This window comes from Piliocolobus tephrosceles, chromosome 14, assembly GCF_002776525.5.
Source record: "Piliocolobus tephrosceles isolate RC106 chromosome 14, ASM277652v3, whole genome shotgun sequence".
Lineage (NCBI taxonomy): Eukaryota > Metazoa > Chordata > Mammalia > Primates > Cercopithecidae > Piliocolobus > Piliocolobus tephrosceles.
In genome coordinates this window covers 97,916,932-97,923,693 of record NC_045447.1, presented here as the reverse complement: position 1 = coordinate 97,923,693, position 6,762 = coordinate 97,916,932, and the positions used below count along the sequence as shown (strand labels likewise).

Here is a 6,762-nt window from a genome sequence, read left to right as displayed (position 1 = left end):
CCCGCCACCTCGCCCGGCTAGTTTTTTGCCTTTTTTTTTTTTAGTAGAGACGGGGTTTCACTGTGTTAGCCAGGATGGTCTTGATCTCCTGACCTCGTGATCCGCCCGTCTCAGCCTCCCAAAGTGCTGGGATTACAGGCTTGAGCCACCGCGCCTGGACTTCTTTATGTTATTTATACCCTTTGACTTTTTATAAGAATGTATAAGGTATTACATGCACAAATAAAAAGTATATGCTGACATTTTTTAGGAAGTGCAAAGTAATATAACTTGCATGCATATTTTCAAAAGACCAAAGGCAGATTGGGAAAAATATCTGTAACGTAAATTAAAAATGGGATTAATACTGTTCATACACAAAGAATACCTGTACATCAATTTTAAAAAGAAGCCCCCCCCCCAAAAAAAAAAAAACATTTAAAAAAATTTAAAAAGAAAGAAAAAGAAAAATCAGTAGGCCAGGTGTGGTAGCTCATGCCTATAATCCCAGCACTTTGGGAAACTGAAGCAAGTGGAACACCTGAGGTCAGGAGTTTGAGACCAGCCTGACCAACATGGTGAAACCCTGTCTCTACTAAAAATGCAAAAAATCAGTTGGGCATTGTATCTGCTGCCTGTAATCCCAGCTACTCAGGAGGATGAGGCAGGAGAATCGCTTGAACCCGGGAGGCAGAGGTTGCAGTGAGCTGAGATCGCGCCACCGCACTCTAGCCTGGACAACAAGAGTGAAAACTCTGTCTCAAAAAAAAAGGAAGGAAGGGAGGGAAGGAGGGAGAATTAGTAATAGAGTGGTACAGAAAAACTCACAAGAGAATAAGTATAACCAAAAAGGGGCAGGGAAATGGGAAAAAAAAGAATCACTATAAATGGCAAATAAGTGTAGTATATTTAAAAAAAAAAAAAAAGTATTATGAGCGATAAGAAAAAAGACTTCTAGGGTTAAGTCTCCCCAGACCAAATTATCCAAGTGCCTAAATGAAGTTTAAAAGAATGAGAAGCCACCAAGCATCCCATAGGAGCAAATGACAAATCAGGACCATCAGGAAATGTTTAAAAAATTGATCTTCCAAGAAATTAGGATTTATGGAGAAGAGGTGAGAAGCAGCAGTCAGGAGCAGCTTCAGAAAGATGTCAGAGAGAGCAGGGGTAAACGAGATAAAGTCTTCATCTTGTAAACTGCCTTTCACGTCTGGAACATTTTTGAGAACAGATCATCAAATGAATGGATGATTTATTCATCAAATGGTCAAATGAATGAATGGTTGAATATATTGTGACTGTTTTCAAAAAACGAAAGGTCCTTGAAGTAATCTAGAAGGATGAGAATACCAGACATTCTGAGTAAAATCTACTTTAGAATCACCGCACAATAACCTAGGCCTCAGATTCCCAGAGAAGGGGATGTATGAGGATTAAGTGTTACACCAAGCACTTAAAGGAGTGTTGGTCCTATGTCAGCAGAACACACAGCACTGTTAAAATACATAGTATACCAAAATATTATTATAAGGGAGGTTTTATTATTTATTTTATAAGGATAGGCTACCTGCTATAGCAAATGAAAAAAAAAATGTATAATGGCCCAGATTCAATAGAAGTTTATTTCTTGTTCATGGAAACGGTACTGAGCAAGTGAATAAGTTGGCAGAATAGTCACTCCGGGAACTTAAGCTGGTAGGGTCATAACATCTTCAACAAGTGGCTTCCAAGGTTGCCCTGGGAATCACATCATTCCAACCAGCCAGAAGGAGAAAAAAGCAAGGTACATGTGAGAGGTTTTTATGAACCAAGCTGGAGGTGGTACATATCAATTTTGAATAAAACTCGGGCATGTGACCAAACCTAACTGTACGAAGGGTACATAGTCTAGCCCAGAATGAAGAGGAGAACAAGGATTTGGGTGAGTCCCTAGTCTTTCCTACCACAGACCTAAAGTGAGACTTAAATAAGGGACCTCAATAAATTCTAAGCTCCATCCTGTGATTCTCCTTCTCAGGAACCTGGGGAAATGTACCAAACACCTGTTCAAGGATTACTTTGGTGGCTGGGCATGGTGACTCATGCCTGTAATCCCAGAACTTTGGGAGGCCGAGGCAGGTGGATCACCTGAGGTTGGGAGTTCGAGACCAGCCTGGTCAATATGGTAAAACCTTGTCTCTACTAAAAATACAAAAAAAATTAGCCGGGCGTGGTGGCACATGCCTGTAATCCCAGCTACTCAGGAGGCTGAGGCAGGAGAATCATTTGAAAAAGGGAGGTGGAGGTTGCAGTGAGCCATGATCGCGCCACTGCACTCCAGCCTGAGCAACAGAGTAAGACTCTGTCTCACAAAAAAAAAAAAAAATTACTTTGGTAAGAAATTCCAGATGAGAATTCCATCTCCCAAAACTCCACTATTAGAGGCTTTTTCAGAGAAGTCTCCTATTCCAATATAGGAGGAGGAAAGGGAGAAAAAAAAGCTCACCCCCACAGTGGATTTTAAGAGGGTCACTGCGGTCTTCATGGGAAATGAGAGATGAAAGGTTGACTATGCTTGTAAATAGGGAAGATTTTTCTGTGCGGCCTTGTGCATTGATGGAGAGAATGTCACGCTGATGTCAACCTTTTTTAAGCCACTGATCAATCCTTTGCAGAGGCACATTTTTTAAAAATATTGCTTCTATTGTTCACTTATACCTTGCTCTGGTAAGGCTATTTTCACTCTGAGTAGGACATAAAAGAACAGCTGTACCACATCTCTTAACCAGGAACCTTACCGGGCACCCCTTTTGCTAAAAAGAAAAAATCAATTTTTAGTTTTACAAGACAGAAATAAAGCCCATTTAAAAGAAAATGTTTAGAATGTCTATTTAAATGCAAATCGAACTACAGCATTTACATGTGTCAATTAAAGTCCCTCCAAGAATTTTCTTAAAATATTAGCATTTGCTCATGTGAACTTTTTGTTTTAAAGAAAGAGACTCACAATTAAAAACTGTTCTGAATTTCATGGTAGTTGCTATAAAAAGGTAGCTCATTATTAGCTCTAGTAACATTTGACTTGAGGGACTAATTTATTTGCAGCATGAAAAACATGATGGCTCCTTTACCCATCCAAGAAAGGTCGAGACTTTCAACTCAATGTGACCTCTCATGATTTTATCCCTGCTTCCACCCACCCCAGACAGAAGAGCCAAGGTAAGCGGTGATTGCCTGCCACCCACAACGCAATCTAAGAATATTAAAGAACTAACATTTGCTGAGGACCTACAGCAATGCCAATCATTTTCTTCTTCGGATTATGTCTGTTAGCTTTCACAGTTACCCTACAGAGAGGGAAATGGGTAAACATTAGTATTCTATTTTACAGATGAGGAAACAGGCTCAAAGGAATGCCAATTTACCCTCAGTCTTACAATGAGTAAATTGTAAGTTCACAATTCAAAGCCAAGTGGATGTTATTCCAAAACCCACAGCCCTTCCAAGCTCTTCCAAGCTAGCTCACATATGTCCAGGTCAGCTAGGCTCTTCCTAGTCAGATGCCCTTTCCTGCCTGCATGGAGGCCAAGGGCTTGTGGAGTTGTATTTGCTAGTAGTGGGTCCTTTTCGATGGAGTGACTTTTGCAGGAAAGAAGAAACAGCAACAACTGACCCGGCTAAGAAACTCTACCTAAAAACTGACATCATGTCATTTGCCTGGCCTGCCCTTTAAGCCTGTCCATCCCCTCTTCCAATCGGGAAAAGTTCCCATGTTATTATATTATATCCAGATGGATATGACTGGCCTTACTAGATGTACAAGACAGCATGAGAGGATTCAAGGAAAGTCTGCCTACTCACACCCACCATTTACCTCTCTCTAAAAGCTTCCTACAGCTGCTCACTGATCCTGAAAATTACTTTAACAGATGATCAAGCCTTTAGTTCACAACTAGAGAGAACGACAGTAGAAGGGACATGAGGTAAGGGAGGCCAATTACCTTAAATTCACACAAAAACTGTACCAGACAATAGCAAATCTTTTGTATACAATTTTGATATAAGAAGAGGAACATTGGCAAATAATACAACAGCACGCTCCTGCCATTGATTTTTATCTAGACGATAACAGATCACTAATGGAACCCAGCCCAATTTCCCTCTGAGCTTAGACACAACAATCATCTCAATAAAGCACTCTAATCATAGTTGATAAAGTGATTAGACCCGACATACCCATTCCAGGAATAAAGGGATGCAGGAATCCTTCTGCATGAGGAAGTGCATAAAGTGTCATGAGGTTGGCAAAGGCTGTGGAAGGGAAAGTGTGTGTTCTCCATGATGCATTTAACCAAATTCCCAATTTTGTTTGGGATCAGTACCCCAAGATTCACAATACTGCCCACAGAAGCCATCACTGGCAGGTAAATTGTAAGAGTGCAAATGCTTTTGGGGAAGGGTAAGTGTTGCCTCCTTTCTGAGTTTCTTCTGTAACAGTCCAGGCTTCCATTACCATTGGAATAAAACCAATAGGTCACAAGTATTCATATGTTTACCACAAAGACTGCTGTGATTGTGAATTACCTACCTTGGAACCTCAAAGAGTTACAAATAAGGGTGCCAGTTCCGGCCCGGCGTGGTGGCTCAGGCCTGTAATCCCAGCACTTTGGGAGGCTGAGGCGGGCGGATCACAAGGTCAGGAAATCGAGACCATCCTGGCTAACACGGTGAAACCCCGTCTCTACTAAAAATACAAAAAAAAAAAAAAAAAAAAAAAAGTATCTAGGCCTGGTGGCGAGCCTGCAGTCCCAGCTACTCGGGAGGCTGAGGTAGGAGAATGGCGTGAACCCGGGAGGCGGAGCTTGCAGTGAGCCGAGATCTCGCGACTGCGCTCCAGCCTCCGTGACAGAGCGAGACTCCGTCTCAAAAAGAAAAAAAAAAAAAGAGTGCCAGCTCCAGGTAAAATTGAATAAGCCCACTCTACTCTGTTTCACCCACTCAATGAAAATATACAACCCGGAAGTAATGCCTGGAGAAGCTATTTGAGGAATCAGAAAAGTAAACAGTAGCAGACCAGTGGGAGGACGGGTAGACCAGTTCCTGTTTTTCCACGAGTATCACTCAGCCTTGTCCGTGATGCAAGGCAGGCCAAAACCCAGAAGTAGGTACCAGGAAATAAACACAGACAACTCCAGGAGAAGCCTTCAAATTTTGGATAAGAATGGTACAGGAGACTCCTAATACTCAAAGTGGGGGAAATCTCCCATTTTTCTTTTTTTTAAATTTTTTTCCAAGCCAAACTGTATCCAGCTTTATTAAAGATACTTTTCACAAATAATCATGGTATTTCAGGCAGGACATGAGCAGACAGTCGTTAACGATATACAACAATTTTCAAACTCCCTTCTTCAATGGACTACCAAAAGACGGAAACCCACTATAAAACCCAGTGAATTAGCCTGGCGGTAGTGGTGCGCACCTGTAATCCCAGCTGCCCAGGAGGCTGAGGCAGGAGGATCACTTGAGCCTGGGAGGCAGAGGTTGAGATTGCCCCACTGCACTCCAGTCTGGGAGACAGGGTGAGACCCTGTCTCAAAAAAAAAAAAAAAAAAAAAAATGAAGTCTTCATCTGATGCTCTGAACAGGGAAATTTTAGAGGTTTAGAGTGAGGATTGACATTTCACATTTAGCATGTTGTTTAACAACTTTTCAGGAGCCAACCTTGACTCTCAAGAAATGAAATGAAAATGGCAGAATTTATCCAAAGATCCACAGTCTAGAAATGGAACCACTGCTCTTTTGAGGGGTGCCATCTCAGTGGCATCACTGGAAAGTCCAGATTGCCTGACACATTGGTAACCAATTATTTGGGGTCAGGTCCCAACAGATGTATGGGTTTAAGGGAGTTAAGTCTATGCTGAAAGGTGGAAAGGGAGATGAGGACATAAAAACAAATTTGTTTTTCATACCACAAGGCTTTTGTGCCAAGGTGGCCATGTGTGTCAACGTCAGGGAATCCCTCCCTTAGGAGCCAAGAGGAAGCCTCTCAAAACCAGAAAGGAAAGGTGTTTCCCCCCTGCATCAATCCAGCTTCGGAGACATTCTATTAGTGACACATGCCCCGTCCCCCAAAAACAACAATGAAGTGTTCTGTGTGCTAACAACATAGCTTAAGGGAAAAAAAAAAAGTAAAACAAAATTCTGCATTTTTATAAAACTTGATTTTAAAAAATAGTATTTCAAACTATACTGTCACCAGAAGTACAGTTATCAAAAATGAATACACTTCACTTGGCATCTCCAGCACCTTCAGCTTTCTGGGCCTGCTCTGTTTAGCATCTCCATTTTCTGCAGGCGTATTCCCCTCCTTGCCAGCATCAGCTTTTCCCTCTTTCCCTTTGGGTATCTTTTCTCCCTTTTTTGCAGGGGCCTTTTTAGGCTTGGGCTCTGGCTTTGGAGGAGCAGGTTTAGCAGACAACCTCGCAGATCTCTGTGGTTCGTCCTTCACCTTGGCTTTATCTCCTTTAGCAACCCCTTCAGCCTTCCTCTTGGGCATGGTGGTGGTAGGACGTAGGTAGTATGCCGGCTTTGGTCAGTCTAGAAATCGTTGCCACCTCTTCTCCTTCCCTTTTTTTTTTTTTTTTTATAATTTTTATTTTTTTTGGTGCATAGTAGGTGTATTTATTTATGGGGTACATCAGATATTTTGCTACAGGCACACAATGTATAATAATCACATCATGGAAAATGGGGTATCCATTTCCTCAAGCATTTATCCTTTGTGTTAAAGACAATCCAATTTTA

General features: G+C 41.7%; 1 pseudogene; it reads right to left on the bottom strand.

The window, feature by feature from the left end:
• Positions 1 to 6,245: 6,245 nt before the first annotated feature.
• On the bottom strand, positions 6,246 to 6,514 carry LOC111529512 (annotated as a pseudogene).
• Positions 6,515 to 6,762: the final 248 nt, after the last annotated feature.